The sequence below is a fragment of the Orycteropus afer genome, unplaced genomic scaffold (genome assembly GCF_000298275.1).
Source record: "Orycteropus afer afer isolate SDZICR_OR568_19922 unplaced genomic scaffold, OryAfe1.0 scaffold00002, whole genome shotgun sequence".
Classification (NCBI taxonomy): domain Eukaryota; kingdom Metazoa; phylum Chordata; class Mammalia; order Tubulidentata; family Orycteropodidae; genus Orycteropus; species Orycteropus afer.
In genome coordinates this window covers 18,853,430-18,879,499 of record NW_006921589.1, presented here as the reverse complement: position 1 = coordinate 18,879,499, position 26,070 = coordinate 18,853,430, and positions in this window count along the sequence as shown.

The window sequence follows — 26,070 nt, the reverse complement described above, 5'->3', positions numbered from 1 at the left end:
GTGAAAGTTTACAGAGCAAATTCACTTTCCATAGAGCAGCTCACATACACTTTGTCTCATGGCATTGAGTGGAATTTACTACAATGCAACAGCTCCCCTCTCCCTTCCTCCCCATAGTTCCCTCTTCCATGTGTCTTTCCCTTGATGCATTCCTGCCCCTGAGCTATCTTCCTGTGCATACCTTCTATTATTCTCCCTGATTGTTAAAGTTATCCACCTGGGGTATTTCTGTTGGGAGAAGCATGAAGTAATTTTCTGGAAGTCCACGCTCTCTCACATGTGTAGAACTCTGATGTTGGGATTGGTTGGTTTGCCACTCTGCCAGGCTCAAAAAGACCCCTCCTAAGGGGCAGAAGAAATTTCTCACTGCCAGGTGGGAGATGTGAGAGACACACATTGCTGAGACAGAGAAGTGAGAGACATGCACTGCTGGAAGAGAGACACTGTGAGACACGCTGACTGCTGGCAGAGAGACTGAGAGAGACTGTCAGCTGAGAGACAGCGGGCTGAGAGAGACTGAACATGTTCCTGAACTTGAACTGTAGCCTGTTGCTTCCCTAATAAACCCCATAATCTGTGAGTTCTGTGTGGCCACTGTAGCAAATTTTTGAACCCAGCAGAGAGGTGGTGGGCGCTGCAGGAGGAATGGTTGGTGTCAGGGTTGGTGAAAGGGCTAGAGGGAGGTGGCATGTCTGGCCTCGCAGGGATAGGCCTTGGGATACTGATGGTGATTCTGTCTTCCTCTTGTGGGGTTAGAGGAGGTCAGAAGATGTGGCCTCCCTGTCCCTTTGGCACAACCAAAGAAATCTAAAGTTGTTTTCGCTATTCAGGCTTTTTGATTAGATGAAATCACTATTAAACTGTTATCTGCAATTTTTGTGAGGGTTAATTATTGGTCAGGTCAGTAATTTTTATTTCAACTTTGCCTCAAGGCAAGTGGACAACATCAAAAGAAAACAGTATTTTTAAATGCCTTCTAACAATTTAGGGAAAAAATGTGATTAATCTGGTGCAATAAAATGTGGCATTTCATTGAAAATCTGTGTGAAATAAAGACTCCTATTACTTGTTAAAAGGAGTGCTGATGGCACAGTGGTTAAAGCACTTGGCTGCTAACCAAAAGGTTGGCAGTTCAAACCAACCAGTCACTCTGTGAGAGAAAAGATGAGGCAGTCTGCTTCCATAAATATTTACAGCCTTGGAAACCCTATGAGGACATTCAACACTGTCCTATAGGATCACTATGAATCAGAATCGACTTGATGGCATTGGATTTTATTACTTGTTAAATTAGCAATCATTAATAATATACGCTTACTATTCAGTGCAATTTACTGGGAAGGAACAGTATATTAACGTTTGGCGTGTTGGGGGAACTAAAAGACAGGAGTGTGGCCAGAACACAGGAAGAGCAGCAGGAGAAAAGAAAGACAGAAAAGCACTATGTCATGCAGACATTTTTCATCCCAGGGAGGAGTTTAGATTTTATTCGAAGAAAATTAGGAGCTTTTAAACATAAATGGATAATACTCCACATGAGCTCTGAAATAAGAATTAAGGGGTACTCTATTGTTATCCCAAATATTTAAACATGTGCTTCCTTATATAATGTGTGTGTATCATGAAGGATACATGTAAATAGTGTATCGGTGAACTGAACTGTGGTATGCAGTTACTTGTGCCAACAGCAGGGAGACACCACCGAGAGGCAAGCAAGCAGGCCATATGTGCTGTTGGCATCACTGATGCACTGGACAGTTACGGCATATGCCTTGAGTATCTTAAAATTATGTTGTAAGTTTTATTGCCATAGCTGATTATATATTTAAATTTATTTGAGGCTTTTAAAAAGAAATGACTTCACATTACTAATCTTATGATTATGCTCTTAGCAACTAATAACAATGTGGTATTTGCTGGAAGGAATATACACATGTAGCCAAACTTGCTGCAGCAGCTTTTAAATTTGCATAAATGTAACTGCCCTCTAAATGTTTAAGTCTTTTAAAAAAATTAGTAGCTTTGAACAAACTCTAACGTGTTGATACAGATCAGTTTAAAAATCTATTCAAAATCCTTCCCTAACTTTGAATCAAATGTGTATGTGTGTACTCACAAAAACACATATACACATGTAACATATTATATTTATATAAGGACCCCTGGTAGCACAGTGGTTAAGGGCTCAGCTGCTAATTGAAGAGTCGGTGGCTCAAACCCACCAGCCACTCTGCAGGAGAAAGATGTGGCGGTCTGTTTCTGTAAAGATTACAGCTGTAGAAGCCCTCTGGGGCAGTTCTACACTGTCCTGTAGGTTCAGTATGAATTGGAATCTACTTGCTGGCAACAGGTTTGTTTTTTGTTTGTATATATTATAGTAGATATGTTAGATCTATAAGAGATACATACATAAGTTATAACACTGCAAGTCATATATATGCAACTTATACATATATATATATAACATAAACCAAAAATTTATAGAGTTGTCATCTCTCTCACACACACATCTAAATATATAAATGCTTTCTGAGAACAATTTTAATGCATTAATATGTAAATCACCTTCTGAAGGTACAAACTGCTCATTATATGATAAAGGAAATTATTGTATGCAAATTCTATACTTACAAATCAGTAACTCTTAGCACAAGATTTTTAATTTCGGCATAGAGACATTTTACATAGATCCTTTCTGACTGCTTCTGCAAGAATGAAAAAGACCTCTAAAGGAAGTCACCATTGAAATCCTGAATCAAATTCCAGTCCCTCCAATATCAAGTATGTGATCAATTGGAAACTTACTTCTCACAGCCTCAATTTTTTTTTAGCTCTGAAATAGCCATATACCTTGAAAAATTGTTATGGATTAAAGAAGATAATACCTGACACCTACAAGAGGCTCAACAAATATTTGTTTCCTTCTCATCACTTTAAGAAAATTACTTCAGCAAGTACCATGAAACAGTATTCACAGCAACGTTTCCAAAAAAAATGGGCACTTCACAGTCATTGTAAACTGTTGGCAGAACCAAGAAAGATTTAAGGAGAGCAAGAAAAAAAAAAATTTCATCAAAATACTTCCAGATTGAGATATTTTATGTTTAAAACAGTCAAGCACTGGCAAATTGCACTTAGACTGTTACTGGTTTTTAACTGTCTTCTCTGTAAAACAGGCCTGGTGACGGCATGCAGCAGTTGAGCCTTGTGAACACAAAATGCAAACTTTAGTAAAGTAATACCACACATCATACTTGTCAATAAACAGTCTGGAGATTTACTCTTAATTTAGGCACAGTTCTCTGAACATTGAGAACACAGTTCACTTTAAACCATGTTGATGCTGGTTGCTACTAAGTTTCCATTCATAACCATGTTTCACTTGGAAGTGGTTGTAGGCTGGCTAGGCTAAGTTTAAGAATAAAAATAAACCAACAAACACAAAGTCCGGTAGCCTTCTGAGTAATGTGTTAAGATCTGCAGAAATAAATCCACAACTGGGTTTTCTCGGCAAGCCAAATACTCCTCTTGCAGCGTGAGGGAGAATTTGAATAAAGATTTAAAGTAATGGGAAATGTGCAGTTAACCATCAGCAATAACTTCCATAATCTGAATAGAACTTCAGAATTAAAATATTTTTAAAAATCCTTTAGCTCACTTGATTCTTACCAAAACCCTGAGATAATTTGTCACTGTTGTTGTTATGTGCCATTGAGTCATCTCCGACTCACAGCGACCACTCCTTGGGTTTCTGAGGCAGTATCACTACGGAAGTAGATTGTCTAGTCTTCCTTCCGAGGACTGGCTGGTGCGTTTGAACCACCGACCTTCTGGTTAGCAATCAAGTGCCTTAAGCACTGCACCACATAATTTTTAAGAAAATGGAAACTCCAAAAATAGTTTAGTAACCTTTTTTGAAATCACACAAATAAACCTTAGAAGAAACTCAGAAGTGTTTGTAGATAGGAAAAACTAGATTTACAACTCAAATTCCTGATTAATATTTTTTTTATAAGTAAGATTAATTAAGGCCAGAAGAGGCATTAGAATGAATATTTTCTAATTCCCAGGCCAGTGTATTTCTGCCATACCATACTGCCTTACAACTGCATAAATATTAGGACAAGGAGAGTGGCCAGGGACCAGTCATTTCACTGCTCTCAGTGAGGTTAAAATAAGAAGACAGGTTCCCACGGAGGAACTACTTAACCCACACAACTCTCATAGCAAAGGTTGTACCATCTGCTGAGCTTCTATCCCATCTTCCTGTGAAATTAACCAGAACAGATGACTGACATCATGTTCTCAGTGCTCATACTTTTTGCTCATAGAAAATATAAAAAAGATTTAAGTAAAGAACATTCAAGATTCATAAGGATTGTTGATTATCCTTTACAGGTGAATCCACATCTATCAAGTGTAATCCTCTCTATGGCTCCCTTGTTAATCATGTTTCTTTTTATCTGAATAAAGATTCTTCTGAGTATTTATTTTTTCCTAATGTTTTTTTTTTTTTACATTAACCAAACCAAACCAAACTCACTGCCATCGAGTCAGATCTGACTCATAGCGATCCCTCCTTGGGTTTCCGAGGCTGTATCACTACGGAAGTAGATTGTCCAACTTTCCTTATGAGGAGCAGCTGATGGGTTTGAACCTCTAGCCTTCTGGTTAGCAATCAAATGCCTTAGGCACTATGCCACCAGAGCTCCCCAAAGTTTTAAAAATCGTATGAGTGCTAAAGAATTTTTAATTTCTCACATATTTATACCTAGCAAATTAAGTTCTTAACCAAAATATTTTTCTACAAGTATTCATAATTTATACACAGAAGATTGTCTATATTTCAAATACAAATGGATTCTTGTCTTCATTTAAAGATATTGTCTTAATTCAGAGTCTCATGTCCTCCTTTGGACTCTTGCCAAAGCCATATATACCTGGGATCTTTCCATTTTCTAAAGCATAGAATCTGATCTTGTCACTATGCTCTTAAACAGTCCAGTTGTTTCTGACGTCATGTTATCGTTTAATTCTTGAGCTGGGTGCTGGTTACACAGCTGTGTTCAGCTCTGAAAATGGACCAAGCTAATATCAATGCATAGTACACTAATACATTTTTCTCTGTGTGCCATATTTTAGTTTTAAAAAAATTAAAAATTCAATGACTCCCTTACACCTGAAGAGCAAAAGAATAATTCATTGACATTATAATAAAGGCCCTTCAAGATTAGGCCTAGCTTAATTTTTCTGTCTTCATCTGTTTCGCCTTCCAACTCATACATTCTTTCTGATCACAGTAAATCATTTGCTATCTCTAAAACTTCACTTCCATGCCTCCCACTCTCAGTTTATTTCTTAATCTTCCCCTCTTTCCTGAAATAATGTGGTGGCTACTGCCTTTTCCAAAGCTCTTTCCATCCACAATTTCCAGAATATGACTAAGTTGGATCAAGTAACCATTCTGTTCCATCGCTTGGTCCACAGTAACTATCTCAAAGATAGGACTTATCACCAAAGTACAGACATTTGAAGGCCTTTGCCAATAATTTTCTCCAAGAGTAAATATGGAAGTAATGTTTTGACTACATTAATGGAAAAATCAGAGCGAATAAGCATGAGCCAGAAAATAAGTATAGAGAAGAGAGAGTGGTTTGGTAGGATCAATACTAATTCTAACCACTGAAGTTTCAAGAAAATCCCTTGTTTTCTATAGCTCTGTCTTTAGTTCTATGTACTCCAACCTCATCGACCTGTAAAAGCCCTTTGGCTATTCTTCACCTCCAGTTCCTGGCAGAATAAAGCATAATGCCTCTATGATAATTTAAAGTTATTTGTTTGACTTGCATCCATAAACTCTTGGAAGGCATAAATTTATAACATATCTATTGTATCATGTGTCTTTAGCACGTAAGAGAAGATTAAACACCTATTGAATTAATTATAAAAAAAAAACTACCAAGAAATAGAATATGGAAGCTGGATGAGACCAGCAGTGAGTGAAGACTTACCTTCAAGTTTCAATTACTCCATGATGAATATATCAAGAATATTGTGATGCTAGTTTAAAAATTATTAAAGAAATTTAAAATTTCATTTAAGAGATACACAATATGTAATATCAGTCTACTCATCAAGCAAGACCAGTACCACAGATAGCTTAGCATTCTACAAACTTTATGGGGATGAGGAGAAAATGGGACAGAAAAAAAAAGTTACAGACAAAATCAGAGAAAAACTAGAAGAGAATGAAAATAAAATATTAACACTATTAAAGTAGCTAGGGATGTATAACTAGGAAATAATTTGGGAAGAATAAAAAATACCAATAAACATAAAACAAAAGCATTTACAGTGAAAAGGGGCTCTAAGATTTTTGTTAAAATTTAGGTAAGTTATTTATAATTAGTATGGATATTATAGATGTTGTTCAAGAGATTATCAAATCAATATTTCTCAAACAAGGTGGTATATGAGTTTTCAGTAAGAAAATTTTTGTAGTGGTTTCATATTCAATATAATCTTAATTAATACAAATATCATTATGGCAACTTGGAATTGAGTTTTGCCTCACACTTCAGGGACTGAATTTGCAACCTTCATTGTCATAAAGTAATAATGTGATTTCTCTAGAAGGCTAATGAGAAGGGAAAAAATTGGGATCTCAGGCATAGATGAATTAGCATCAAATAAAATATGAATACTAATGAAAGTATACTAAGACAGATGTGTAGCATTCAGGACAGAGAAAGGTACTGGTGAATTGAGTCATCCGAAGGCACACAGAAGTTTAAATATGGTGAACTGTGTGGGCTGTGCCACTGCTAGTTAGTACCACAGTCACTTTGTGAGCGGGGATTTGATTTCAGAACAACAGCCTCCACACTTCAAAGTAATGATGTTCACTTCAAATTTTCTTGGCTTTATCATTTTGTTTGTAATGATTTGCTTTTTTTTTTTTTTTTGGCTTTGCAGTGAAAACAAGTTATAGTGTACTGAGTTTGCAATTAGTTTTTTTAGGTTACATGATATTAAAAATAAATTTTAAAAACACTACCAGAAAAGGGAATAACTCCACATTTCATCTTTCCATTTTTTTTTTTTCTTATAAAGGTTTAACTATTATTCATGTTTGCAAAGATTTCTCTTAAGCATTTTTTTAACAGCATATGCCTGGAGGCAAGTATTAAATTAAATGATTTCTTGCTAAGTCTTCTATTTCTCTGATTCTACAGTGATAAAGACAGTAGTGTGCCAGCAATATTTGGTTTGCTTTTATTGGATGAAGAGCAACGGATTATAACAACATTAAATATTCTGTTTAAAGCTGTAATTCAGTAATATAAAACATGTCCTAATTACATATTGTCATATTTCTATATGCCAGAGTTTTTCTTCCAGTCCTATTCCCCTCAAGGTTAGAATAAATGATAAATAACTGTTATGTTTCATATCATGAAAAAATACTTTAAAATTCTTATCAGAATGTATAATTAACTCCTGTGAACTTTTTGTTCTACTGCAAGGAAACTTAAAATGGGGACGAGGGCAAATGAAAACTAATATTTTAAATGGGGTCTGAACAGACCTGAAATACTTTAGAGCACGAAATATAGTGCATAAATTTATTCCCACCAGGTTAGGCATTCATTTATTCATTATTTTCATTCAACAAATATATGTTGAAAATCTGTAAGTAGAAACAATATTCTAAGAGCTGGGAATGCAATTGTGAATATAATATATATTCCATGCCATCAGGAAGATTAGCGTTTAGAGAAGGAACTGGAGAAATAAATTTTAAATATACCTATGTGCTCTGATAGCATAAAAAAATCACCTAGAAAGGACCATCTAAAATAGCAAGCACTGAGCTTAGCCAACATCATCAATGTTCACACAGACATCCTATGATGTGCGTATTGCTCTCCCAATTTTGCCGATGAGAAAACCATGATGCAAAGAAGTACTTTGTCTCAAATCATGGTTTTGCTCTACTTACCTTCTAGCTTGCTCAGGTTCTCTAAGAGATGGTGTCTTCATGTGTCACATTGTTCTATAATATGTGTTGTCTCCTTATTTTCTCAGGCAAGTTTATCAAAATGAGAACCTGCTACGTTTAGTCAAGTTGCCCACCTTCAAATCAGTTCTCAGAAATGGGGCTCTAGCCCTGCCATTTCACCTGCTGTGCTCCCAGTTCACCGAAAACCTCCAAATTGCCAAATCCTATGCCTAATTTCTAATTGTAATGGTTCTTTACTCTCTGTGCAATTTGACACTTTAAATCAACCTTTCGTAAAGCTCTCGCCTCCTTTAGCTTCCGAGATACCCCTCGGATATATTTTTCCTTCCACTTGTCATCTCACCCATTATTCTCACTGAGATCTCTTTTGCTTTGCTGAATCTTAAAAGTCATCCAAGGCAGACAACTGGAAGCCCCCCTGAACTCTTTATATTTCCTCACTTTTTACTTCTGACAGTCCCTGAGGCTGAAAATTCTTTATTTCTAACTCTTCTGCTAATCCTCCCACTATGTATAAATTTAGACCCTGGTTCTCTCTCACAGAACAATTACAATAGCCTTTCAATTAGACTCAATTGCTCTAACTTTGACTCCCATTGTTTAAGTGATTTTCTAAAGCACAAGCCTAATCTGGTCACTTCTTCACTCACAATAAGGAACAGTTTATGCTCTAGCAAAAAAAAAAAAAAAAAAATTACAGACAGTATGTTTCAAATCACTCTTGCAAACTTTGCAATCAGAATGTGAATTGCAAAGAACAAATACTGACTCTAGTTAACTTAAACAGACAAGAATTTATTGGAATGTTGTAACTCTCATAATTAAGAGGAAGCCTACAGAACCAGCTCTAATGAGAACGAAAGGAAGTGAGGCCTAGCCAGGATCCTATCACAGAAATACTGTGCTTATAGTCCCCCCACTGTCCAAATGGCCACTGGACACTTACTACCTTGTGAATATGCATTCAATATCTTGTCTCTGAACTCCTGACTTCATCTCAAACAAATGAAAAATCATTCTGAACCTGCTCATTTGTATCATTTTCCCCACATTCTATGTCTTGGGTGGAAGTATCTGACTGGTCACACATAGGCCGGGGACAGAGAGATGGAATAACTTCTCACATTGGCTTTCATAATGGATTATGCCAACAACATTTCTTAAGATGCTCCCCAAGGAAGAAATGTGTTCATATGTATGCCCCCCAGGGCTCAACCAAATAAGTTCGCTAAAGGAGCCCTGGTGGTGCAATGAATAAGTGCTCATTTGCTGACTGAAAGATCAGCATTTTGTACTCAAGAGAGTCTCTGTGGGAGAAAAGAGCTGGCCATCTCCTCAGTAAAGCTTACAGCCTAGGAAACTCTGGGGCAGTTCTACTCTGTCACATAGGGTCACTGTAAGTCAGAATCAACTTGACAGCAAACAACAGTAACAAAGAAGGTACAGGGAAAAAGCATTAATAAGTCAAAAGGAGAATTCACTGGGTAAAATGGAAAATAAGAATTGTCACCAATGACTTCTCCTCACATCTCACATGTGGTTCTAACAGTGAATGAATATAGGTGTTTTCCTAAGTGTGGACAGGGATGGAGATGAATTTGTTATTAATAATTCATCATGGCTTGTCTTCCCTTGGGAGTTCATTTTCCGTTGTTTTCTTGTCCTCATAAAGCCTAGAGGTTGAAAACGCTGCTCACCAAACAACTTCAGAGACCAACACTCAGTCTCTCTTTAGTGCTCCCCTAGTCCGCTCCTCCAAACTCCTAGTCATAAAAGCAAGATTAGGAGTCTACTGGATACACTCTCTCAAATACATTAAACAACCCCTTCTTGGGTTTCCGAAGGGGATCTCTATGGAAGTAGACTGCCCAATCTTCCTTCTGTCAGATGAGGGAGAAGATGTTTATTTTTCTTTGGCTCATCATTTTTATCCTACTTATGCAAGATCTGCCAACATCAGAAATTAAAATAAATTTGTCTTGCCAGATCATGATACCAAACCCAAACCAAACTCACTCCCTTCGAGTTGGATCCGACTCACAGCGACCCCTCCTTGGGTTTCTGAGGTGGTATCACTACAGAACTAGACTGACCAGCTTTCTTCTGAGGAATGGGCTGGTGGGTTTGAACTGCCAGCCTTCTGGTTAGCAGTCGAATGCCTTAGGCACTATGCCAGTCAATAAAAAATTAACTCTAATTTATCATATATTTAAATATCTGGACCTCAAACATCAGTATAGCTAGGACTTCTCTTTTTTCAGAATGAAGAAAAAAAACATATTATTCTATAAAAGATCAGTGCTGCATAGTTCTTTCCTGAGGTATTTTTAAAAATTCATCCCAAGTTCAGCTAATCATAAACAGAACTTCAGGAAAATTCTTTATAATGGACAGCTTCCTCAGCAACATAAAACCAGGTCTCCCCACTGTTTAAAGGGTCACGTTACTTCGCCTCCTGGCCTACCTTTCAGAATCTTCTTCCCTCACTGCCCTTATGATTCTTCTGTTTCTAAGAATATTACACTGTAATAGTCAACTACTTATAGTTTCCCAAACTCATTATACTGCTTCAAGTCCCATCTCTTCCACTACCTGCAAAGATGTGGGCTAATTAGATCTTCTTACTAACTCTATGGTGTCACACCAAGTGGGAATTAACTCCAAGGCAGAGGGTTTCTTGGTCTAACTTAAGTATCAAAAGCAACCTTGTGAAGCCTTCTCTCAATTGTTCCTTAGTTGAAGGACATAACTAGTATTTTTTTTTGCTCCAATTCTATTTCATATACATGTATCTCTTATTATAAATACTACAATTTGTCATAATTCAAGTTGATACCTCATTCACCGTTATATCCCAGTTCCTGCACAGTACCTGGGAGCTCTGGTGGCATAGTTCCTAAGGCACTTGACTGCTAACCAGAAGGCTGGCGGTTCAAACCCACCAACCACTCTTCGGAAGGAAGGTTGGGCAATCTACTTCCGTAGTGATACAGTCTCGGAAATCCAAGGAGGGGTCACTGTGAGTTGGTTCCGACTTGATGACCTATAACAACAGCAGCAGCAGCACAGTACCCAGCACATACTGAATTACCAAATATATAACAAAACTCCAAATATCTATTAAACAGCAACTTTTCTATTTCTCCTTTTTGCTGCTTTCAGTTCATCTTAATTGGTTTCACTTTGATGTTCTCATAACCCCACTGTCTAGTTCTTTCCACCTCCTATTCCAATATTACATCTGAAATTTCACATCTCTGTGTCTTATTAGTGTAAATATTACTTTTTGACTAGTCAGGGTACTAACCATTTACTGACCATTTTAGAGGTGGTTTTCAGGCAAATTCAAAATGGATTTTTGAATAAATTAATATGCTCTATACTACCTCTGTAGCATACAAAAGATATTCTTTACAAGTCAATCTGATGCACACACTCGATAGTTTTGTAAAGCAATAAAAGGTACCCAACAAATCCTGGAAATATAGTATTCAGGATTGCCATGTAAAACCATTTCTTCTATAACTAAATTTTGGCTTGAAATAGTCTTTTGGATATTTCATCTAAAGAAACAGTCAAAATATAACTCTGAAAAGTTTCCATACTTACGTTTTGAAATGGATCAAATTTCTGCTTATCCTAGAGTCAGTCTACCATTTTCCTCTCATTCTCTCTCTTTTTTTTTTTCTAAACGACTGCTATGTTACCTTCCTTTAAAAAGTCAATCATCATATTTTACAAGGTGGTATTGTAAGGTATTCTAGCATCTAATTGAGGCTTGCTCTATAAGTAAATCAGACGGATAAATGATTATTAGCCAAAGAAAAAAGTAAATGTTTACACTGTTTTAACCTTCAAAGAAATGAGGTCTGAATCCATTTATTTCCAAGGATTTCTAGAACCTGTTCTATAGGAATAAAGAATCTAAATAAAAGCATTCAACCTGATTCCTATATTCTTGTTATTTTATTAACACATAACTATTTTTATTAACATTTTATTTCATTGACATTTTGTTTATTCATCTAATATGAATTAGGTACAACAGAGAATCTTCAAAACTCAGGATTCTCATGATCTTGAAGGTGACCCATTCTTCTTCTTAGAGGTTTAGAAACACAAAACTTAATTTGTATTTTCCTCTTTGGCACAAGCATGATAAAGAAAAAGGAACTCATTTGACAAATATTAAATAATAAGTTTATTGCTTTAATGGGGTGAAATTTTAAAAAAGCATTTTGCTTAGGAGTATCTTGATGGGTAATAATTTCAGTGGAGTTTCCTTTAACTTCTCTAATGAGTATTATTGAGAAGTAGATTAATGTTTTCATTGATTCACCATCTAGAATTTTCCACTTTGGAAATGATAGTCTAGAAAAGCTATTTTTATTTGTACTATGTACAATCTGATGTTATTTTTGGTCTAACTCATTCTTCAGTTCCTATCATATCTTCTAATTTACAAATTTAGATGAAATGGTTTATTTCTTTTGTCACCCTGACAATGTGAACGTTCAAAACTATTGACATTCCAAAGAAACATAAAATTTCGATTGCATAAATTTCCTGACCTTAGTCTCCATGTCAGTGTCCTGAATACAATCCCTGTCCTAAGAACAAACATTCTTTGTTGTATGTAAATGTTGCATACAAAGACGGTTTCAAGCAGATTCTTGTAGTATTGCTTAAAAAACAATCTACCAATTTCTGCTTGCTCTTACAAGCAGAAGCAAAACAGACACATATCAGAGGTTCAGTGCCAGAGAGCAAAGATAATATAAATTTTGTGCAGTACACAAATAGACCTAATGAAAACAAATACAAAACTCTGAAAAATAATATAATTTATTAAGGTAAAATAAGAAATTGGGTACGAGGTTGGAAAGCGGTATACCTAACCAAGTTATCTATATCTTCACTGAAATGTGGATATCTAAATGAGAACAACATACCGGATTTTAAAATAATGGATTTGCAAAGAAACTGAGAAGAATAAAACACAACACAGTGTTTGATGACAATAAAATAGGAAATTTTATTGGAATTTTGGAAAATTTATTATAACATTCACTGGGAATGTGGTCCCTTAATAGATTTTTAAAAACATAATTTTACAAATCCATGACAGTAGAAGGCCTCTAAACATTTAATTCCATACATCTTAATATCAGTTTGCTCTGCCAGAAAGAAAGAAAATTAACTGCCTATTTTAAATTTTACCAACAATTTTTATGTAATGTAATTGGAAATTTATATGGGTATGTCTCTAGGGCAAAAACACTAAACTATTAGTAAAATAAGCATGCATCCTAATAACTCACATATCTCTCAGATATTCATATGATTAGATCTATTATGTTTCATTTGTAAAACTCAGGTAAAGAACAATGGTGTCAGGTTTGGACAAAGAAAACTTATGCTTCAGAATTAGCCCTAAATATATGAGTGTAAGGACTTTGAATCAATAATCTGTCAAGTTAGAGAACCCTCTTAACTAAAATAGTGTAACTTCTCATTTGGTGAAAGCAAGCTGCTGCAAAAGCACTTTACAAACAGCTCAGCACACAGGAAACAAGCTGTTATTGTGATATTAAGTAGAGGCAATGAGTTATTTTATTCCATAAAGAGTTCATTTATTAAAATAGATACTACAAGAAAACCTGGTTCCAATTACAATTACTGGTTTTTGGTGTTACTAAGTTTGTCAACTTTTCTTCTATTTTAAGCTACGATGGTAAACACTTTTAATGACTATATATACATATATGTTGTTGTTGTTGTTATGTGCCATCGAGTCAGACCCAACTCATAGTGACCCCTCCTCCTTGGGTTTCTGAGGCGGTATCACTATGGAAGTCGATTGCCCCATCTTTCTTCTGAGGAGTGGTTGTTGGGTTTGAACCACCAGCCTTCTGGTTAACAGCAAAGTGCTTTAGGTGTTAAATATATTCTGATCATGTGGTTTATGTTTCCTGAAATCTAGGCTAACCTATACTTGTAGAAATAATGAACCAAAGTAAATATTTTTATAATTAAACACATAATTTTAAAAGGGACATTTTTACATATAAAATGGCTGTGTTTCTTCATTAGAAACTGCTTTTATAAAAGCCCATCTATGTAAACACACACATGTCACTTTCCTTAATACCTTTTACTAATGAAAGCATCTTAGGATAAATATTCAAGTTTTGTTTATTATCAATATTTTGTTCAATGAAGTATATAGCATAAAAGTATTTTATTATTTGGAGAAAATGGTCATGCCAAGTACTTTTTTACTAAAAAATAAGACATAGCTAAGCTATCCACATATGTATTATTAGGATATGCACTGTGAGTCAGAATTGATTCAACAGCAATGCATAGGAAAATTGTGACAACACTGTATCATCTTAATATGTATACTAATACATACATTATTTCACTTATTAAAATATCAATCTTAACAGCACACATATTTACAGTATTTAGAAATTACTTTTCAGACACATGGTTCAAATTTTAGAGAAAATTAAATATTAGAAATTTTATTTTACATTATTTGAAATCTAACTTAGTGTTATCACATACTAAAATATAATCAGCAAAATTATTTCTATCATGGAACTAGCAAATTACTTGTTGACCTCATTAAATTAAAACTATTCTTTGTAACAACATACCTTTTAGTTTCTTTATGTAATTAATATCTTTATTATAAAATATAACTTTAAACAGTATTCTTAGAATATTAATCAGTTGTCTCCTAAATTATGAAAAAAAATCATTTTTTTCAACGTTTTACCTTTTCAAGTGGAGTAGACATTAGTAACATACTTACAAAAAGCAAAACAAAACAAAGAGATTGGCATTATGGTTAGTACGTCATAAACTATTAAGAAAACACAATAAAATGCATTAAACATATGTATCATAAAGAATAATGGCTACTAGAGCTAGCACACAAATACTGCACATAATTATTATAGATAGCTAATTGATTTTTTTAGTTGTCTAGGTTGTCTGGGAAGAAAAAAAAAGATGATTTCAATGAACATAACACTCAACAAAATAAAACAAAACCAATAAAAATTCCGACTTGCTCTTTAGTGTTATATAATTTTGCCCTCATTTTGAAAAACCAAACTCACTGCCATTGATTTGGAGCCAACTCACAGCGACCCCTCCTTGGGTTTCCGAGATAGTATCACTACGGAAGTAGATTGCCCAATCTTCCTTCCAAGGAGTGGCTGGTGAGTTTGAACCGCCAGCCTTCTGGTTAGCAGTCAAATGCCTTAGGCACTATGCAGGCAGTGTAAGGCTAAATAAGAACCATATATACCTGTTTCAACCTACCTACAAATTTCACTTAAAGACACAGTTAGGAACTGATCTCATTCATAACCTGGGGACTGTATCATATATACATATATAAAATATTCAGATTGGAAAACCCAAACAAAACAATGATTTCCAGTATTGATTTTATCTTTTAAAAATATGCTGTTGATTAAAGAAGCTGTATTCTAAGTATCACAGATCTGTTCTTACCCATTGAGTGCTTAGTTACACACAGGCAAATGGAACGGATATACATACAGACCCTAAAGATCCTTTTCATTACTGGCTATGTTTCAAGAAAACAAAAACGCCTTAGGATTAATATTAAATAATTGAATACATTTTTCTTTTTACCACATGTACACACAAAAAAAGTGACCTGACTTAAAAGAAATTCCTAGAGATTAGTGACCAATTGAGGTTAATGGCCTAAAACTATACTTTAGGCAATTAACTCCGCCCAGCCATTCATTAATCCCCAGGAAATGCCCAGGTCTACAACTGTTACTGCTTAATTATAACCCAAATGGAACCATGAGAGATGAGAACAAAAATGTGATCAGCTAATGCACAAGAATTAGGTTCTCCATGAATGCCTTGTACATACCAATTAAAACTGCATCACCCTTAAAAATAATCCATATGCCCATATTTCTTTTCCATTTTCATTTCATAACAGCAATAATGACTTCAATGCTAGGCATTTTCTGAGAATTAATGGCCAGCGGACGTTAATGGCCCTTGGCTGTACCTTGAGCCATCTACTACTCCTCCCTATTAGTCATTAACTCCTATGAAATGCCCACTAGTGCTTAATTAACTTTACAATGCAGTTAATGCAGATATGACACGATAGAAGCTTATAAATAAAAATGTTTCTAAGAAACAAAACCTTCGACTCAAAAAAGCCTTCCAAAAAATCCCATTTCAGATTTCTGAAACTTACATTGAAAATTAAGGATGGAAGAGACCATCCTTTTTTTCAGACTGTACTTCAGATATGACCTCAACTACCTTCAATGAAGGAGATGCTAGCCCATGGCATCAGCTGTCCTATTTCCCTCAATTACTTATTCTGATGCTATTTAACACCAGCACATTAGTTTAGTGTGTGTGTGTGTTTCCCCTTATTAAAACTTTGAAAGAGAGAAAAACAGTACTGTTTATCGGGAAGAACTGTTAAAAAAAAAAAAAAATCTCCTTTCTATCCCCCATGTATCCTTTCTCTGTATGGCATGAGTCTACAAAGAGGTCCCATGAATGGAAATCACTTACTTGCATCAGCAGTTAAAACTTGATCAATTTTAGCACCCATTTTCCACAGGCAAAAAAAGAGAAATTGCCTTAAATGGTAAACCTGCTATTTTATTAGACTATTAATGGGGCATTTTCAACCCTAACAGCAGATAATTAAAGCTACATTGTATCTGTCTGTAACCATCTGGACTACTAGCTGCTGTTGACAAATGCATCTGTTTTCCCTGTGCACACAGTTAAACTTTCTCAGTTAATAAATACTTAGCCAGGGTAGAAATCTACCTAACGGAGCATGTGTTATACCTCACCTAACAGCATTTATGAGAGCCTCATTGATGCCTAAAATTAGCCCTGGCAGTTTATTACAGTCTTAACACAATATCAGCTCCAGAATATATCTTTCTTGCAATATTAAGATCCCTTAAATTACACAGATGAGTGTCATAAACCAAAAAACCCAACCTCACTGCCATCAAGTTGGATCTGACCCACAGCGACCCCTCCTTGGGGTTCCAAGGTGTTATCACTATGGTAGTAGATTGCCCAATCTTCCTTCGGAGGAGTGGCTGATGGGTTTGAACCGCCAGCCTTCTGGTTAGCAGTCAAATGCCTCAGGCACTATGCCACTAGAGCTCATGTGCATAATTGGAGAGTTAGGATTTAATTTGTCCCTATTCAGAGCATGATTTATAAATGTAGCAATGTTATATGTGTTATTATTTACTGTGATTATTAACTTACATAGGTATCTATGCTTCCTAATACACCTTACCCTCCTTACAAAAATAACCAGATTTAATTTTTTACCTTTACAGTTACATAAAATCTAATTTCCCATGTTTCATATTGGGAGCTCTGGTAGCATAGTGGCTAAGGCACTTGACTGCTAACCAGAAGGCTGGCGGTTCAAACCCACCAGTCACTCCTTGGAAAGAAGATGGGGCAATCTCCTTCCGTAGTGATACTGCCTCGGAAACCCAAGGAGGGGTCGCTATGAGTCAGGTTCGACTCGACGGCACATAACAACAACAACAACAACAACATGTTTCATATAGTCTGATACAGCATTAAATACTGTATTTTTAAGCAAATTAACATATTATTTGTATTTTTTTTGCCAACTGCAAAAGGTATTTTCATAAGCACACTATACTAATTTATATACATAAGTAATACCACATATAACAATAACATATTTGTGTAAAAATGCAGTAATAGTTACCAAATTTTCAAGATTGTCTTAGAGATAAATTTAAATTTATTTAGAAGGCTAGAAGTCTGAATTCAGGGTGCCAGCTCTAGGTGAAAGCTTTCTCTCTCAGCTCTGGAGGAAAATCCTTGTCTCTTCTGAGCTTCTGCTCCTGGGCAATCTTCATGCATCTTGGCATGTGTCTTCCCCATCTCTGCTCTAGGTTTTCTTGTTTAATCTCTTTCATATCTCAAAACAGACTGACTTAAAACACATGCTACACTAATCCTATCTCATTATCACAACAAAGACAACCCATCCGCAAATGGGACTAACACCATAGGCATAGAGGTTAGGATTTACAACACATATTTCGGGGAACAAAAGTTGACATATAACAACAACAAGTTGATATATATATTTCATTCCCCAGTCTTAGACAATTCACCTATCTCCACAAGTTCTCCCCCAAAATTCATGAAATTCATAAAATTTTTAAAATGTGTGTGACACAATCCACTCATGCTTTTTATCCTAATCTTGCTTAAATTTTATATCCTGCATGGTCACTTTTCTAAGATCACAACTAATATTTTATTTGGGTTTTTAAAGACGCCTATAGGCATTTGACAGCTAACCAGAAGGTTGGTGGTTCAACCCCAACAGCCACTCTGTGGAAGGAAGACTGCGTAATCTACTTTTGTAAAGATTTACCACCTCAGAAACCCAGTGGGTATCACTATGAGTCAGAATCGACTCGATGGCAGTGGGTTTGGTTTTTGGTATATTTAGTCATATCTGTTTTAATATTACATTTTACTGTTTTTTCTGTTGTTTATCAAAATGAGACTCAAGTCAAACAGAATTCTTTGACTTGGACCAAAATTAGTATCTGTTCGTTAACTGAGATACCTATTTTAACTTAGACATGAATTGTTTAAGACACGACAGGTAGAAATTCTACCGACATAAGCATGTAAACATTCCTGAGATATTCAAATCACATACCTGTCAAAGAAACAATCTTCTGAAAAAGGTCTTTCAAAGCCAAATACATCTAGTTTCCACCTGCTTTTCACACGTGCAAACCTTAAGTTACCTCCATTTATCAAAGAATGTATTGCTCTACCATTTGCAATTTACCTAAAATATGGTTCAGTTAGTAATCATAAAAAGAATGACTACAAGATCTGTGAAGGAAAAGAAAAAGAAAAAGACATTCTTGGCATTTACATATTCATACAAACATCTAAAGACATGGTTTAGGAGATTGAAAACTTAAAGGCAATGACTAAATTCAGCCAAAAAACATGCTGCTTTCCTGCACCAAGTTTTAAAAAATGCTTAGTTGTAAAGATGCTTAGTTGTTAAAGTACTGTGTATTCTCATAAAATTTCATAGTTCTCCATATATATTAAAAGATAAATAAATCAGCAACACTTAAGTGGAACTGGGTAGAGTCATCGCCATTCTATAGGACTTGGGCTCTCTAGTCCCTACAAGTCCCTATTAGATCCCTGCCTAGTATATTACCTAATTGATCATTATTTGCATGACCATCTTGGCCCTTACAGGGAAACAAATAGCTTGATAATAGTGTGTGTGTGTGTGTGTGCGTGCGTGCGAACATGCACACATGCGCTGATGGGTGTAAAGATTTCATAGCACTCTCCCCTCCCAAACTCCCTGCATATCCCTCTTTTGAATCTGCAGTCTTTCAAGTGAAAATACCTAAGGATCAAAAGAGTTATAGCTTTGCTAAGCAAAGACAGAATACCTTGTTTCTTTATTGTTGGAGAATGGCTTACGTTTGCCAACTTGACAAATTTGCCATTATAGTTAAGCTACTTAAATCCTAAAATCTATTAATATACACTATTGCCAATTTGAAAGGAATTCCTTTCAATTTCTAAATGACTCTCCAAAGAAACTGTATATATTCCTCTTGCAAAGAACTGTTCAAATATTTTATCCACTTGTATTATATTCACATACATATATATTCTACGTTAGGGCCAGGAGTTTCATCATGATTAATACCTTTAGTCCAAGCAATTATGATTAATTATATTCTCACATTCCTGAAATTACCCAAAGTATAGTGAGATAGTATCTTTTATGACAATGCATTAATATTTCATCTTTCTGGAAATCCATCAAGATATGTGAGAATTCTAAAACACATTTCCAAATCTTTTCCAACCTGACCCATCTCATCTACAAATGTGGCATTTTTCTTTACCTATAGAGCCCTTAATTAATAGTGCTATTATGGAAAACAATTTAGGATAGTAGCTCCCTAACCTGGCTGAACCTCAAAAATCATCTGGTCCTTATAAAAATATGCTCCTAAGTCCTATCTAAGGAGCTCTGGTGGTATAGTGGTTAACGCATTTGGCTGCTAACCAAATGGTCGGTGGTTTGAACCCACTAGCTGCTCTGCAGAAGAAAGACAAGGCAGTTTGCTTCCATAAACATGTATAGCCTTGGAAACCCAATGGCGGTTTCAATGAGTCAGAATCTACTCCACGGCAGTGAGTTTGTTTGCTTGCTTGCTTGTTCTTAGTTTAGGTACCATCTATGAAGATTTTAATCAAGTGGATCTAAGTAAATCAATAAAGCAGAATCTCTGGGAGCAAAGCCCTGGCAAAAACAGTTTACTTAAAGCTCCCATGTGATTCCAATTATCAATGGAATTGAGAACCACTGACCTAAATTACATAAATAATATTTTAAAATGCCTCTCCTTAATGAATTTAAGGTTATATTAATACAATAAAATACTGGAATTGTGCTAAATGGCATTGCTAAATTTCAATTCCCTAACACGTGTTCCCCAAACTCAGAGTCTACAATATAACTGTGGAGAGGGTAGTAACATGCATGAAACAGCATTAAGCTAGAACATTTAAATCTGTCCTCTTCAGATTCAACTCTGCAAAAGGAGTTCAAAAGACACAAGTCATAGGAAACAAAGAAAGATCAATTAGGTAGAACCAAATTATTGAGGCTCTGAAACTAAGCCAGAGCAATTTATGTAGTTTATACTTGCTCTAACAGTCAATTAAATATATATTTTAAATAGGTAAATAGTATGTTTCTTTATCTAAAAGGATAGGGAACTGGGAGTATTTGGTCAACAAAGGCTATTGCAGTAAGTAGTTAGCTGTGAGCTTGTGAGATGATGGACAAAAATGACAGTCCAAACGGTAGAAGAAAATTTTCAAAGAAAGTCTCACAGGAAAAGGAGGATGAAAATACAGAATCAAACATGACCATAATCATTGACATGTGAAGCAATATTAAAACAGTAATTCCTTTGCCAGAGTCAAAAACACAGAAGTTTGGAAAATACCTACTTTGTGGAGAAAGTAGGACTAGTTTAGATCTCTTTAAGACAACATTATGGAAGACATTTAATAGGAAATATTCAGAGAATAACTGGAGATGTAGAAAAGGAACTTGAGTGGAAAGAACAAAACTAAAGATAAAACCATGAAGAGATAATACTTCAAGCCAGGTCAAGAATGGACTCTTTCAAATAAGTATTCAGAGAAAACAACAATGACAGTATGAAATAAATATCCTTCATTTAAAGATTTGACAAAAGGGTAGGAGTTCAGAAACTTGGATATAGCAGAATCATGCCACATACTCAGCATTTTCTATATGTCAAACATTATTCTAAAGACATTGACATGATTAGCTCTTTAAACCTCACAACAGCCTTTTGAGGCAGGTACTATTATTCCTATTTTACAAATAAAGAACTTGGAGTCCTGCCCAAGGCCACAAAGGTGTATTTACACTGACCCAGGACTTAAAGCCTTCCACCCCGAGCAAAAGGTCCACACACTTAACCACTATTTTTCACTATGTATCATTGTAAGAATGAGAAACTTTAGTTTCAAAGAGGTTAAGCATAACAATCCACACAGCTACATAAAACGACCTTAAACCAAATCTTTAGTCTTAAAAATCAGGAATTTATTCACTCAATCTCTCTTCCTCAATTCTTAGCCATATTTCAAATGACACAGTTGGCCAATTAGTGACTTCTCCTAATGAGATGTATTAGACATTTTAAATAGAAAACAGGATGCAGCATGTTTGAATGTGATATAATCATGTTGAACGTGATTGCTAACATACGATCCCTTTCCTCCCTATGATGTTCTTGTTACAGAAACAATGCCTTGTTTACAAGTGGCCAGATCAGCATTTTAAACTCACTTTCTACTGATCCAGTGAGTAAAAGAAGATTGATTGCCTCAAGTAAATATCTACTCTTTCATAGAAACAGTCTCTTTGTTTGGCCTTTCTTTCTTTATTTTATGGGTCTGCATAATAAAGATTCACACACACAGTTCAACACTTCTTCCTCTGGGCTGGTTACCTAGCTTTCCTAATCACCCACTAATTAAAATAAAAACCACTCCAGATAATTGGCAGTCTTCTCTAATTGAAAACTGGGTAGATAATCATTTGGCCCCAGGAAAAGCCCCACTCACATACTGTAATATGAACTACCATCTGTTTATTAAATTAGCAATTGTAAAGTATTAACATAAAAAATAACTACTATAGGGTTATTACAAAAGTGGGCCTACCATTTAATTATTTTTTTTCCTTTTACTGATTCAGCCATATTTTCCTAGGAAAGTATTCTAGGGTTGATGTGAAGGAGGGGTAATAACTTTTGCCATGCAACAGAGACAAGTTTAGCAGGAATATAACGTCTACCCATGCCATACAATGCATCTGATCTCTACGGAACAACAAACATTGAACAAAGAAGCTAGAACAAACCACACAAAAATATTCAGTGCATCATGATAGCTGAGTGCTCCCAAATTCCTCATGCAGTGCTATACTTTAACTCCCAGTGATAACAGAAGTAAGTGGAAATGAAAGAGAGTGAAAAGAAACCTGCCAATCTGAGAAACTGTCCAGTGGTCCAAAAAATCCTTAGAATAACATACCATGTATAGAGTAAATAAACTAACTCTGTCGTTCCTGAAAGGGTATTCCTATTTGAGTAAGGGGGAAAAAAAAACAAAAAAAAAAGAAACTCATAAATATCAATAAACCCTGGGAAGAATATCAGTAGGCATTATCAGGGAAGCAACTTATTATTGTCCTCTGTGTAGACATACTGGTATGCCACATCTCTGTCTTTTCTGACATACTTGTTCACATAGTAAATAATACCAGAAATGGCATCTTCAATTAGGACAAAGATACATAATCATACATTTAATGACACAAAGTAGACAAGATCAGCATGAATACAACCTCCTTTCCCTGTTAAAGCCAGACCTAGTACTAAAAGATTCCCACCCCCTCAAAAAAAATTTCTCTATGTTGACTTACTCTGACATTTAGGGATGTGTGATTTGTCTCCTTGCTGGCATGAAGCAGGCCTTGTGAGATGTATACTGAATTTGAATGAGGACTGATGATGCTCCAAACAAGGTCAAACTCCTATCCATGTAAATACTCATCAACTGATTAGGCAGAAATTACTTATGACACTGAGTAAGTCAAACAATAGCTAAGGAGCTAACAAGTCCAGTGGAAAACAGAATTGCAACAAAAGTGAGAACACTCCCCAAACACAGACTTTGTTAACAATCACAGAAAATAAGTTTATTTTCAGGACTTTGAGTATAGAATGAAAATCTATATTATAAAGATATTTACTCTGGAAATCATGACTGTCTTAAAATATTTGCTCTGATCTAAAGATAAAAAATATAAGTCTTTTTAATTACTATCATTAACTTCCCGACACAATCACCAGATCATGTTCAGTCTTATTTTCTTCTTCACAGCATCTGACATAAACTTTAAAGAACTGTAGCTCTGTAGTAATGATGCAATGATGTGGTGTTTAATTAATTAAAACAAACTACTTAATAAATTATTTTATGAATTAAGACAAAAGAGAAAATTTTTAAATAATAAATTATAAATGATCTAGAACTATATCTAACCAAGAATCTAGTGTCTATGAAACTAAAATAACCAGAAAACAAACCCACTGCCATGGAGTCAATTCTGACTCATAGCAATCCCTTCTTGGGGTCCCAAGGCAGTATCTCTATGGAAGAAGATGGCCCAACCTTCAATCCGAGGAGTGGCTGCTGAATTTGAACCGCCAGCTTGCTGGTTAGCAGTCAAATGCTTTAGGCACTATGCCACCAGAGCTCCCATGCCATTAAAGTGTGTAGCATCCTTTTCTTCTTTATGAAGGAATAACTATATTTAAAATGAAATATTAAAATTATATTAAAAAAAAAAGAGTAACAGTAAGATGGCAGAATAGGCAGAAAGACTGCACAGCCCCTCTTCAACAAAGAAAAGGGGAACCAACCAACACAGATACAGAAGATAATCCTGGACCCCTGCGCTTTGAAGGGAAGGATATAGAAGTGGGCTAAACTCCAACTAACAGAAGAATTTGCATGAAAACACCAAAAAGGAGACATACAGAGCTGCGGTTTAGCAGTGATCCTGATTGCACAGACAGCTTGGATATTGCCAACTAGTGGTAGGACCTAAGAATTAACCTAAAAATCAGCCCTACTAGCCAGGGACTGCATGGAGGACTGCTCTGGTGGCTGGGGAATAAAAGAGGAAGCAGCAAAGAGGAAGGCAGCTGAGCTGTGGACTTCTGCCTGCCAGGAGGGTACAGCCATTCTGAATGTTCACAAGCAGTTTGAACATTTTGGATATTTAAAGCAACAGTGTTCTCCCAGATTCCAGGGGCTTAAGAAGAGGCTGCACTTGCTGGGAACTGCAAGGACATTCCAGACATGGACTACTGGAAAGGCCTATGATAAACCACCACCAAGAGCCTGACTCACCCTTAGCTGCTCTTCACGAACAGTTAACAGAGATCTAAATAAAGCATCACAATGTCTCGGAAACAACAGACCATCACAATCCACACAAAGAAGCAAGATAAAGTGGTAGAAACAAGGGAGTAGGATACCGACCCAGAACACATCCCTGAGGAAGAAGCAGCATTGGAAATCTCTGATAAGGAATTCAAAAGAATTATATTTAGGTATCTTCAAAGGACTGAGAGACAGATCAAGGAAAACACAGACAAAAACTTAGAAGAATTTTGGAAGAAAATACAAGAACAAAATGACAAAATAAATGAAAAATTAGAAATAATTCAAAATCTACAGATAGAAATTCAAAAGATTAATACTAAATTGTCAGACAAAGATAACACATTGAAAGGGCAAAGGTGTAGAATTGATGCAATGGAAGAGAGAATTAATGAGACTGAAGACAAATACCTGAATATATCTTTGTAAAGGGATAAATCAGATAAAAGATTTAAAAAAAAATGAAGAAAGCCTAACGTTCACGTGGGATACCATCTAAAGGAATAACTTATGTGTCACTGGAATTCCACAACAGAAAGAGAAAAATAAAATCACTGAGAAAATTTTCCAAGATTTGTTAGAAGAGGACTTCCTTGGTATGATGAAAGAAAAGAACATATCCATTCAGGAAGTCCAACGAACCCCAAACAGGAGAGAAGCCAAAAGAAAATCATCAAGACATATCATCAACAAACTCATCAAAACCAAAGACAAAGAAAGAATCCTGAAAGCAGCATGGGAAAAACAAAAAGTTACTTACAAAGCACAATGAGTAAGAATATGCTCTCATTTCTCAGCAGAAACCATGCATGTGAGAAGGCAATGGGATGGTATATATAAAACCCTGAAAGAGAAAAATTTTCAACCAGGAATTATATACCCAGCAAAATTGTCCTTCAAATAGATGGTGAAATTAGGAGACTGCCAGAAAAGCAGAAACGAAGGGAATTTGTTAAAACCTGACCAACCTTACAAAAGATACTAAAGAGACTCCTTTGAACAGAGAATCAAAAACAGCAAAGAACTGACCATTAATACACAAGATGACATAACCCAGAAAGCAGAGCTATGGACATATCCAAAGTAAAATAAGCTTACAAGATTGTAAACAGGGAACCAAAGACATCAATTGGCAAGTGAAGACAACTACAAACCAAAAAGAGGGAAAGTACTGTGTAGTTACAGAACTTCTAAAGGGTGAGGAAGTCAAGAGAGTTACAAGATAGAATGAACAGTTCTAAACTCAGGGAGAAAATTATAAATCACAGGGTAACCTCAAAGAAAAATGATAAACCTTCATATCACAATAAAAAAAGAGGACAAGCACAAATATTCAGCAAATACTAAAACAACACCAATAATGGAAATGATAACAC